General features: G+C 37.4%; 1 protein-coding gene across 4 annotated transcripts in view; it reads left to right on the forward strand.

Moving 5' to 3' along the window:
• LOC131688869 (thymidylate synthase) overlaps positions 1 to 13,634 on the forward strand; it is an 888,839-nt gene that overhangs the window by 747,510 nt on the left and 127,695 nt on the right. The gene's annotated exons all lie outside the window — the stretch shown is intronic.

Below are 13,634 nucleotides of genomic sequence, written 5' to 3' on the forward strand. Positions count from 1 at the left end.
GTTTTCTTTCTCTGGCTGAGATATGGGAACACTTGGGGTTTTTGATGTTCCTGGAAGTGCTGGGAACTCCTTTTCTGAGCTCAGGCTACTGAGACCGGGAGCGACTTGCTTCGGTTTTGCACCAGTACTTCCTTGAGTAGTTATTTTAGGGGGACCATGAAGAGACAACTTCTGGCCTTTACGACGAAGCTTGGAAGAGGAAATGTTCTTCCTTTTTCTACTACTTCTAGGCACAGCAGAAGATGTTCCCTCCTGGGGTTCATCACAGTCGCCTTCGTCAGTAGACAAGTTGGCAAAGATGTTCGTAGAGACAGGTGGCGTAGCTATCTTAAGCATTTCTGCAAAAGATCGCATAGAGCGTCCCTGAAGGGAACGCTTTAGATTTTCCTCGCGCTGTTTGTACGCGGGACATGAAGGGAGATCATGTGGGTTTCCCCCACAGTAGAGCCCATTTTCGACATCTCTACCACAGGAATCATCTGCGTGATTCCCACCGCATTCCCCAAGCTTTATTGCTACAATGGGAGGCTGTGTGTCCCAATTGTTTGCAATTAGTACAATTCATGACCCGCGGCACAAAGAGGCGAACAGGTAGACGAACCTTGTCAAAGAGGAGGTAATTGGGCAGGGCAGAGCCGGCGAAGGTCACCCGATAAGAGTCTGAGTTGACGTATATTTTCTTGCCGTCAGCTGCGACTGATGCTGAATGCAAACGTTTGCATTCCTGTATCTTCACTGGCTTAAGCATGGGGTCTTTGAAACAGTCAGTCCCATATTTTAGCAGGTCCTCGCAATTCAGACTCGAATCGGAAACGACCCAACTGACTTCAACCCTGCTAGCTGGAATATACACCCTGTACTCCTTCGTAAAGGGCTCGTAGCCAGCAATATCGTTTGCCTGAGTTGAACTGTTAACCACCACCCGAAGCTTATCCGGGCGAATTTTCGATATTTCTGTCACGGCCGAATACCGATCCGTCAGAACTCGAGAAATCTGCAACAGATTCAAACACTTTTTTTCTTTGGTCCGAAAGACGATCACAAATGGCCCGGTGGCCGAGCTCGGATATACCTTGAGCCGGGGAGCCGATTTTATTTCGACGTCCATCTCACCTTGAGATGAATCGCCGTCAGGGGAAGTCGTTTTTGCACGGGCCTATTGCCCAGTGCACGTTATTAAGACAACCAAGAAGGGGAAACGAAAACTAATACTTAGCTTGTGTAGGTAACGGTATCCAGACGGCTTACTAGAAGAACACTGCTTCACTTGTCACTGACCGGCTAACGGTACTCAGAAACAGAAACACAAAAGAAGGGAAAAAATACTGAAACCTCAACTAGGCGTAGAGTGTGCAAATAACCTTGAACGCGGATTAACACTATTTGTCGCTATACAGTGTACGGACCGATGACAAAAGACTTCTATCTCGACTGAGTGCTCGATAACGAATGAAGTCTGCGAATTTGCAGACATGTCTGCAAATCTGGCATCTCTGATGGAACAAAATGAAAAAATATACTGATGTGCAGGTTATCTGCAGTTTTTAACCTCGCAGACGGATGTCTTTAACAACGGAGAGAATATCTCAGTAATGGGGAATAAGATTTAAGGACTATATACTTGCATATAGTTTGCTTGAAAGAAACACGAGTGGGTTTTGAGCAGTTGATCGCTATCTATGTAGTTTTTGGCTGGGCAGATGTTTCCGCTGGTCATCAGGAGCAATATACACCGGTTAAAATTCGGTCGATTCGAAATTTTCGTACTTCTGTTCAGAAGTTCCAACCACGAGTGTCTTTAATAGTTATACTTTTAGTGAAATTCGACCAGTTTATAAGAACTTTTCTTCACGTTCTCTAGCAAAAAACTACCAAATTATATCCGTTATGCTTTATTGTACTGATGCTCTATTGGCTCATACCATTAAAATGACGTTTCAATATATTAATATATTAAAATTCACAATTTTCAATTAACCTAGTGGAAAACCTATGCTAAAATATGAAATTCTTATTCCATATTTTCTGCGAAAAAGCTTTGACAAAGGTTTGGTGGCTTAGTAGAAAGGTTTAGCGGAAGTCTATTTAACCCCTTTCACTTATGTACTTAACTTTATATTCTTGAAAATTTGAAAATAGTCCATTTGAAAACTGACGAAAAACTTAACACCATTATCAGGGTGTCGACTCATTTCTGAAAATGAAATTCCCTGATTTTCCAGGTTTTTCCAGACCTTTTTAAAAAAATTCCAGAGTGCTCAAACAAATCAAATTAAATTCACATTTTTCAATGCCTATCGTTTTAGCTTACACCATTTTTGCATTTTGTTAGTTTTAAACCTTTTGTATCTTCCATTTCAATTAAACCACTTTTGGTCTTTCAACTGCCATGTAATTTAAATATTTCCAAATCTAAACAAGCTTCATCCTCTAAAATTTTAAATAAAAATATGTTTTCTAGAGGCCTGATTGTGACGAATCTTGGATCAATGCATTGCATACTCATCGTGGTGGTTATAAGAATCACAGACCAACAGACATAACACTTTAAAACAATACTTCGCATAATATAACGGTTATTTTAAATATAGTTTTGGTTGGGGCTGTGGTCGTACTTGCGATAAGGCCGTCTCTGGCATATGCACAAGTAAGCTGAGGATAGACCACTAGTGAAAAATTGTTAGCAGGCCCGAGGGATGACCGACAAGAAAATTAGTGTATGGGACCGTGTATAACCGTGTTCTGGAAAAAATAGCGGATTGACATTTTAGGGATGAATTTCCTCATAGTGTTATGTATTTTAGTCTGTGTGTAAATGGTGATGAGTCTGGGATCTTCCGTTAACCTTCTGGCAGTCGCGCTGGTGCACTGAGTGCACGCTGCTTTGAAAAGCTAGCAAATTGTCTTTGGGCAACTGTGGCTGCTCATTCAGTGGGCCATATGCGCGACTTCCGGAGGGTTAAGTAGGCACCGTTTTAACATACTCTATCATATTCCAAATACCTTGAAGGTGGTCGTAACCCATTCTTACGTCAATTTTCAATGTAAAGTTTGTTTGCGACAAAATATGGAAACCTAAAAACACATAGATCTCTTGCTGTACTCAACCAAAAATGAAATATTTTTCACAAATATGGACGTATGTCTTTTTTATCTAAAACTACATAATTCGTTGACAAGGTTCAATGCGCTTTCAAAAATGGGTCGAAAGAAATGCGTATTAGAAATAATATGTGCGGTTCAAACGGTAATCAAAAGATATCTCATTGGAATGATTCTAAAAAGCTTGGCTAATCGGCATGCTCTGTTCACACTGTTTCCAAAACGTCTAATACTCGATTGCCATCAGCTACATATAAAAGAAATGCAAAATACAAACGACCAAATGGATTCGATAGTGAGACAAACATTCTGTTCATACACTAATAAAATAATAATAAAATAAAAACGTCTAATGTGTTTGTGCATAATTCGAAGCATCATCAAGGAACGAAGTCATTGAATTGATTATATCGAATTATAGTGATAGGCAGAATATGAGGGCTACACACTTCTTCGAAAATTGTAACGTGGATATTCTACCAATTTTTCCTGTGTGGCAATGGATTACAAAACTTGAACGTAGAAGACTTCAACCAAGCTTCATGGCATGTAACGAAATGAAGTATTAAAGTAATTCTGAAACATAGAGAAGTCTAAGTTTCTCAAGAAATAATTGGTTAAGCAGGTCTTCTGCAACAGTGGGTGAACCAGTAAAAACTTCATACCAACAGGAAGGTATCCCAGAATATGTACTAACAAGATTGTTTACAGAAACGGTTTAATCACTTCTGTGCAGTAATAATCCGCTTTTTATATTCTGGTTAGATTTGGATTCTTCTTTTTAACCTTCCGGAAGTCATGCTAGTGCACTGAGTGCACGCTGCTCTGAAAGTCTAGCGAAATCGTCTGAGCGCACCAGCGGCTGCTCGTTCAGTGGGCCATTTGCGCGACTTCCGGAGGGTTAATAACGATTGCGTTGATACAAAATCATCCAGCACTTTTTCACAACTTTAAAATAGGGGCATAATTCAAGAAAATGTCGAATAATCACAAGAAAAAACAGACAGGTCTGCGAACAAATTATAGACACCGGTTTTTGATAAGTTTACTTGTGATTTGAGACAAACAGTTTTTTAGTCTATCATTTGCCTGCCATTTCCCAGCAATTCGTCATTTCAGAAATTAAGTACCTTCTAAACTGCCGTTGAGATCGTATTCGTCCCATGTTCTATGAGATTCCCTCTATACATAAGACGTTATGCGTTGAACGGCAGTGAAAAGGTCAGTTGGAAATTTCATCTTGGAATATAATAAATACAAACAAATAAATAAATAAAGCGATTTTTAATTCAATCTGGCAATAGCAGCACGTTGTGAGATGAGTGAAGCTTCGCAGCTAAAGGGAGGCAAACTTCGGTTAAATACACTATTTGTTGATTTTAAATATTGTCGTATCCGCCCGTCTGTTAGCGGAAGGTGATATTGAAACTGGAGCTTGCGAAAGTCATCTTCATACAGTTCTATTATATACGGAAACCCATATCGAAAACGTTGAATTTTTAAGCGGAGTTGAGTGTTTAACCGTTGGGTAACGACATAGTACGCGAGTTCCTTTCCAGATTTCATTTAAAATTACAATTTGCTTTCCATAACTAGAACCTGAAGCTTGGTGACATCATAGTGCATCACTAGGTATAAATTTCAGTGAGATAAAATTGAAGATGTAGTAAATGGGTCTGAGGGGAACGTTTTGGTCGTTTCTACCGCATAGCAGACTGACAGGGTAATGGTCATTACTATTATAATTTTAAACTTATTCAAATATTTGTAGATGGTTTGGAATCAGGAAGTCATCTCCTTTTTTAAACCTGCTATAAGGAATCGTATGAGATCTTGTTTCCGGACAACCGGTCCTGGAGGTGTCCCAGCTTTGAAATACTATTTGTAAATTTCAAAGAATCCTAGCAATATGGATGTCAAAATTCGTGGGTTTGCCACAGAGATTGTTAACAATCGTCATGAGTCTATCTGATAATTTAACCCCGGAGCGGTCTTCACAACTTTATTTAGTTGCTTAATAATTCTGTCTGTCAGTCAGCGGAGCAGACAAACGACTTCAGCTGTAGACAAAAACAGTATGAAAGCAGTCCGTTACCTAATGCCACTATGGACTAGCACTTAAAACGAGTGGAATTGAGTTGCGCTTAGAATTAACTCGATGGCTAGTACATGAAAGAACTTGAATAAAACAAGTTTACGCCGTTGAGAATTAGTTGATTACAAACCCCAAAATTGGTCATATAAGCAAAAAATAAGCTGCCGCTAAACAAGAGATCAGCTACAATGCGATATACTGTTATACGGTCATGAAGACTTATTTCAAGAATCGGAATTTTTTTAAAGAATTTATTGCTTTATTATTTTGGAAATGCAACTAGATTATCAACAATATGTTCGATTTAATAGGCATAATTACTCTACCACTCTGTATCTCTAACATTATTGACCCATCTTTTTCGTCTACAATTTGTAAATATAAAAAATACCCACGGTTCGGTCAAGCTAATGCATTGAGCCGTGTCAAAGTAAACGGCCTGTGCACACCAAGCGTACTTATATGTATTTACCTTACAGAGTCAGAAGAATCACAACAAGGCCGTCGATAAATCAATTTGGCATCCGTATTAAATATTATATATGAGTCAGTCCACGTCAGATTTACAACCAAATTTTTTTTTGCGATCTTTAGCTAAAAATGTTCGCACTAAGTTTTGTTTTTGATGAATACGATTCTTTTTTTCAATTTATGAGTTTTTAAATTACGAATTTTATTGAATTGAACATTTTTCAATCACTGATAACTCAGAAACTATTCAATTTGTATGTATGTATGTTGGTAGCCACCATCCTAGCTCGAGTCTTGCTGTGCATGCGGCTCCACTTAACAGTACGCTCATATTTCGTTACAATTCTGCATTCAGCATACCACTGTATGAAAGGCCAAAAGGGGGGTAGCGGACCCGTAGGCAATTACACCTACTCAATATCCGCTGGAATCAAAGAATCTTCTACTCAAAAAATATTCAATTTGTATAAAAAATATTAAATAATAAAAGTTGCCTTTTTGCATGAGCTCACCGAAATTGTTTTTGCAATGCATATTTGTTTTTGCTATGTAACTTATGTATTCTACAAATACTAGAAGCAATTTTTTTTTAAGTTGAACCAAAAACATTTTATTATTTTCTGAAATCATTTACAATTATATTGCGAAGATTAGGTATAAGATTCGGAATAGATCTCCATGTACCTCACGAGATAATACAATTATAACAGGTCACTGGTCGTTTAATGTAAAATTGGATTGTCTTCAGTTTATAACTGTAACATCTCGCATAGTATTTTGATATCCACTCCAGATTTTTTCACGAAAAAAAAGATTAAACATGATTCTTAATAATTAAAATTGGCCCAACTTTAAAAAAAATCAATTTGTTTATAATAATTGCAGATTTCATAAGTTATATAACAAAAAATATGTTTTGCCTTTCTCAATAGAAAGGTATTGCAATTGCTCTGAAAACCGACTTTTAACGGACACCCGGAGGGCCGAGTGACATATACCATATACCATATACCTGAACCTATTTCGACAAACTTAGTCTCAAATGAATGGTGCAACGTTCCCATAGACTGCTATTGAATTTCTAATGGATCCGACTTCCGGTTCCGGAATTACAGGGTGATGAGTACGAACATGCAGAAAATGTACGATTTTAATAAATTCTGCAATGAATGTATAATGGTGAATTTTTTTCCAAAATATGACTACAACTGCTTCGATTTGTAGTATTAGGTTACTAACATCCATTCAAAATCTATTTGGCCACATTGGCCACCGTCATCGGTTCCGGAAGCCCCGGCGGAAGAATCTAAATTCAGAATAACAGTCACATCGGTTTCTCAGAGATGGCTAGACCGATTCAACTAATTCAACTGGTCCCAAATGAAAGGTATTGCGTCCCCGTAAATGGCTATTTAATTTCATCTCGATCCGACTTCCGGTTCCGGAGTTACAGGTTGTAGCGTGCGATCACATAGCAAATTGCGATTCAAACCGATACTCCGATGAAAGCAAAAAAGGTAAAAATTTCGTTAAAATGTCTCTCAAACAACTTCAATTTGCTGTTCTAGGTCACCGACGGCCAACCAAACGTTCGTTGACTACATTGACCACCATAGACGGTTCCGTAAGTACCTGGGAAAAGCGGCCATCTTTCAAAATTGACGAACTCACATCAGTTTCCCGGAAATGGTTGGGCCGATTTTCACAAACTTAGTCCCAAATGATAGCTATAATATTCCAACAGATGTCTATAAAATTTCGTACGGATCGCTTAAATGGGTCCGGAAATATAGACTAAATCGTCCGGTCACATATGAAATTCCCATATAAGCCGGAACTCAAAATTTTTTTTCAAAGGGGGGACCCCATGAAATTTCAGAAATCGAATTCGTATTTTTGATGCCAAACATCTTTAAAATGCATGAAACGTCGAGATTTTATGTTATCTCGAAAAAAGTTTTTTTTTATAAAAATCGACTTTTTGGGACTGCCGATTTCGCACCTTTTTCAGTTCAATATTACCGTGGCTGTTTTTTCTTTTTCAAAATTTTAGAACTCGAATAATGATTTATTTTCCTGTATATAGTTGTGATGTGATGTATAATAATAAAATGTAATATATGCATTTAAAAGCTTTTAATGAATATAAACAACGCACACATTCTCGTGATTCATGATTGAGAAAGGCACAATTGCACCGCTAGGTTAGGTTTTTTTTTGTTTTTAAAATAGGTTTTTTTTTGTTTTTTTCGGTAAGCTCATGCAAAAACAACTTTTTGTAAATAATATTTTTTCCATGCATCAAATACTTTTCGAGTTATCAGTGATGTTGAAAAATGTTCGGTTTTATAAACTTCATAAGTTAAAAATCTAATAACTTGAAAAAAGTATCACTTTCAGCCAAAACAAAAAATATTTGTCAATGATTTTTAGGTAAAGACTTCAAGAAAAAAATTTGGAAGTAATTCAAATTTTGGTTGTAAATCTGACGGGGGTTGACCCATATAACCACGGTTGTGGGAAGTTGTACTTATGAGATGGATCGAATAATGTTATTCTCCCTTGTATAAAATGTGTTGAAGGGAATAAGTGCGTTCAACCGAATATTTGAGCCAATATTTTCCAGTCGCATTTATAAAAAAATATTAACACCAGGTCGAAATTTCTCCCTGATTTGAATACAAATTACCTTAAAAATTCAGGTTTTTCCAGGTCAAATAGAATTCCCTGAATTTCCCTGATTTTCCAGGTTTTTTCCAGGAATCGCCAATTTGTTTACATTTACATCGCCCACAGGCACAACGTTTGTAGATAGCGACACCGTACCTTCGATGATGCGAATTGCATTTGTCGCTCATATGAGTAAAGGCGTCCGGATAATTTGCTACTGTGACAATAAAAACTCACATTTTCACACCGTCAATAAAACCGCCGGAGAATTAGCGAATGAGTTTATCGCGGTATCCTTTTTGCGTTCGCTGCCTTGTCGCAATTCCAAAACACGAAAAAACAAGTCTATCGTACTTCTTTCCCACCTTTCTTTGAAATTAATTGTATATTTTGACGCTTTTATTGATTTCCACGAAATTAAAATATTATCACCTTCTCCGTTGAGAAGGAAAAATCTAATAAATTTTACTCCGAAAATTTTTCTCACGCTATTTGTAGGGACGGAGAATTTTGCGACTCATCTCGGAAAAGTTGGACATCGGTTCCGACGGTCGGTTCCGACAGCATGAAGTAACAAGTTACTTTACGCTTGTCCGGACATGCCGTAGACTCAGGTGATTCGCATTTCTAATGCCAAAAGACCCTGACTCCTACGGTAGCAGACAAAAGGTTAAGTCGCCGGTGAGCTCTAAGCTTGCATATATGATCCTTCCACGCTTTTCTAAACTTTCTCCCTTCAACTCCTTGCTCTCCCTTGAGTACTATGGCTCTAAATATTGAAAAATATACTTCACCTTCCAGTCCCTTGTTAATTAAATGCCGTAACAACTGTTGACAAATTGGACATCGGATAAACTTCTTCTCGCGTGTGTGAGAGAGAATTACAATGCCTTACTAGCCATCGGATACGCAAGCAAAACTGTGATCCACTCTACCCACATTAGGTAGAGGCGATATTTTATTTTTGTTAGATTGTATTTGCATTTGTATGTTTAATTGTGACGATAGCCTGTTAGCGTATTTGCCTTATATCAGGTCAAGAAAATATTATTTAATAAGATACATTTTGAAAGTGCAACATAGAACTTATAAAATATAGAAATGCGATTAACTAAAGATAAATTTAGCCAAATATAGAAATATGTTTCGCTTAGACCAAACTTTTTGTGAAGTTCTTAAAGGGGTGTCAGGCCATTTGGCACAAAACCATTTGGCATAAGCCCATGCCAAACGGTCGTTTGGCATAAGTCATTTGGCATAAAGTCAACTGGCATAATGGTCATTTGGCATAACGGACGTTTGGCATAATAGTCATTTGGCATAAGGGTTATTTGGCATAAGCACGGGAAGGAAAGCGGCTTAGCTACATGCAATATTAATTCCCATAAGGGAAAATTGGATTAAACCACTTTGCGCGTTAAGGGCACAAAACCTAACTTAAATTAGGTTTTATTTTTTTGTGTTTCGAATTCATCTCGTCAGTAACTAGCACCATCCCAGTACCCTAGTTTAGATACATCGTCTAACTAGACACCCAGACGGTGCTAGTTACTGACGAGATGAATTCGAAACACAAAAAATAAAACTTTATTTAAGTTAGGTTTTGTGCCCTTAACGCTCAAAGTGGTTTAATCTAATTTTCCCTTATGAGAATTAATATTGCATAATTCAAGGCGTTTGGCTCCCGAGCCAAAAGACAGGAGTTCGTTTTCGCTTTCTCGTCAGCAAACCTGAGCTTCTGTGCTTGCTTCCCGGGATATCACTCGGGACAAGTCAGTTGCTTTGAACGTTCACATGTGTCGTGTGAACTGTTTGGAATTTTTTTGTCTAACTAGTGCTAATTTGGGTACTAGTTTAGATACATCGACGAACTAGACATCCAGATGGTGCTAGTTACTGACGGGCTTAGCTATATTAGACGGTGGCAGTTTCATTTTAGCGTTGGAAGCGACGATACATCGCAAGCAAACCTGTAATCAACTCGTTTGCCCGGAATACTCAAACATAGGGGCTATAGCTAGTTTAAGTCCGACTGAGCGGTAGCGAAGTCGTACAGCACGGTTGGAAAGCGATGTGCGTATAGAGCTTCCATCCCGGGGATTTATCTCCCGGGAATCCCGGGATTTTTGGATTTTCCGGGATTCCCGATTTCCGGGAAATTGTGTTTTCTCATTCCCTGGATTCGGGAATCCCGGAAAAAAGATTTTTAATTTATTCCAAAAGACTGATTCTGCGAATGAAATTCTGTAGGAAATATCTTTACCGGCAAACATTTGGAGTGAGTAGTAAATGCAGATTGTGTTTTTCCAACTAATTTGCAGATCATTGGACTATACATCTTTAGGCTCACTGATATGTTTTCGTGATTTTTTTTAGGTATATAGTCCAAGCCATACTCAAAACACTGCTAAAGAATGTTGATTTTTTCATTAAAAAATGGATCAATTTGCCGGTCGTTGTACCGAAGCATTTCTTTACAGTAGCGTTAGTGATGCGCACGATATCTCTGCAACCGATGAGCCGATTGATCAGATTTTTAACAGTTCTTCTTATAGTTTATTTTATTAGTTATGTAGATCTTGAATAAAAGGGCTTGCAATCAAATTAGTAATGCGTTACTTTCTTAAAAAATCGATGTGTGTTTGTTTCAAAACATGGGATGGTTTGTAGTGATATCATGCTTAACGCAAACGCTATTTAATATAAGGAATGTTTCTGGAACGTCTGCAGAAAAATGTGATAGATATTTCCACAATCATGTTGAACATAATCGGTACAGCACGGTTGGAAAGCGATGTGCGTATAGAGCTTCCATCCCGGGGATTTATCTCCCGGGAATCCCGGGATTTTTGGATTTTCCGGGATTCCCGATTTCCGGGAAATTGTGTTTTCTCATTCCCTGGATTCGGGAATCCCGGAAAAAAGATTTTTAATTTATTCCAAAAGACTGATTCTGCGAATGAAATTCTGTAGGAAATATCTTTACCGGCAAACATTTGGAGTGAGTAGTAAATGCAGATTGTGTTTTTCCAACTAATTTGCAGATCATTGGACTATACATCTTTAGGCTCACTGATATGTTTTCGTGATTTTTTTTAGGTATATAGTCCAAGCCATACTCAAAACACTGCTAAAGAATGTTGATTTTTTCATTAAAAAATGGATCAATTTGCCGGTCGTTGTACCGAAGCATTTCTTTACAGTAGCGTTAGTGATGCGCACGATATCTCTGCAACCGATGAGCCGATTGATCAGATTTTTAACAGTTCTTCTTATAGTTTATTTTATTAGTTATGTAGATCTTGAATAAAAGGGCTTGCAATCAAATTAGTAATGCGTTACTTTCTTAAAAAATCGATGTGTGTTTGTTTCAAAACATGGGATGGTTTGTAGTGATATCATGCTTAACGCAAACGCTATTTAATATAAGGAATGTTTCTGGAACGTCTGCAGAAAAATGTGATAGATATTTCCACAATCATGTTGAACATAATCGGTCATAAAGTCATAGTTTGAAGAAATGAGAAAGGCACAATTGCACCGCTAGGTGGATTAAACAGGTTTTTTTCTTCATAATATACTGAAGCTGTTAAAATATTCTTCCCTTCCCTTCATGTAGTCTAATAACTATTTCTGATTATTTAATATTTAAAATTTAAAAAAAAATGATTTTGTTTATTTTTGCATATTTGCATCTTGAAGATAAGGAAAACATGGTCAAGAAAGGATTTACTCAAATTCTGCCTTGTTTGTCTGCTAGAGCCCATCAAACATATATTCATATGAGGCTGATAAGATTGGGGGCTGATCAAATCGGGTCTTCAATAAATTATTTATTTATTTATTTCGGTTTGGTGGGGATTTGGTGAATAATTAACTTACTGCCCAAATAGCATAATTACGAAACCACCATCTTTGAAGTTTTAAAATTATGGAGAATTAGTTTTTCAAAAAATTGTAACAGAGTTCCTGTCTTTAGCGAATTTGTTGAGACTTTCATTTAAAACAACTTTATTGTAGGCATGAATACCACGTATATGGAGTATACCGAGTTAGAAAATGATATTTACGAAGTATTCCTTAATCTAGTTTTTTTTCTAAAATAACTTTCTATTGTGAGCTTCACACACTGTTTATAAACAGTAGAAGAGATTTATCATAACCTCGATATCGATTTTTTAAAATATAAGCAATACTCCTCATAAACGGCTATCGTGAGTTTATTTTGTATATTTAACCAATCGCATTAATGCAACAAATGATAAATCGCCTAAATTCTCGGCAGCCGGCTGCCCAGAGCAATTTTCACATTTTAACGCTACTGGCACACTTCCTAACAAACCTCTCCTTCCCGTGATACATGTGGAGATGCAGAGGATTCCTCGGTCTCTAGCAGCAACATGTATCGGACTAACATTCATTCTTTCCCCAAAAGATCTGCATTCGGACGCGGCCGGCGTCGGTATTGCACCTAGGGGCAGATCACTTGTGATGCATTTTTGAAAATCAGCTGAATTAAATGCATTTATATCATTCTAAATAGAAATGCATAATGCATTTTGCGTTGCGTGCAATATATTTTGCGTTGCGTGTAAGACGTCAAAACCCCACACAAAATTAGCCCTACATTCAACAAAACGTCGAACAAAGTTAAATAGTGTTGGACGTTTGTTAAACAAACTTTTCTGCGGGGGAGTGCAAAGTGGATGCAAAAATGGAAATTAAATGCATTTTTTCTAATTTGATGCAAATTTGTTATATAGGATTGCACAATGTGACTCTTCGTGCTATTCCCAAGCATGTTGTTCCAATGAACATTTTACAATCTCAATTGGTTCTGATCAATAACGGAGTAGCAACCACGGGCGATCTCTTATGCTTATGCTTAGTAGAAGAGATTTATCATAAAAAGTAAAATCATAATAATTTAATTCAAAATTAAATAGAAATCTGTAAGCTGAATCTTAACAATGATGACGCGATCGAAGCAGCGATAACATTTTCTAATATTCTCAACTATCTAATCGACCGTCATATGCCAAAACGAACAGTCAGCACCAATCAACACCCTCCTTGGCAAAACAGTGCTTAGACGATTAAAAACTGCCAAATACTTTCAACTGAACCACGAATACAAACAGCAGAGCAGACGTGCCTTTTTAAGATACCAGCGAAACGTCGAACGTCAACTGAAATCTAAGTCCAACTCGTTTTGGAAATAGGGTTTGTTTGCCTATAATGGACCCTTTGCGTATAATGGACCCCCTGACACTTTTTTTTAATTTTCTCTCGTTAA

Source organism: Topomyia yanbarensis, chromosome 1 (genome assembly GCF_030247195.1).
Source record: "Topomyia yanbarensis strain Yona2022 chromosome 1, ASM3024719v1, whole genome shotgun sequence".
NCBI lineage: Eukaryota > Metazoa > Arthropoda > Insecta > Diptera > Culicidae > Topomyia > Topomyia yanbarensis.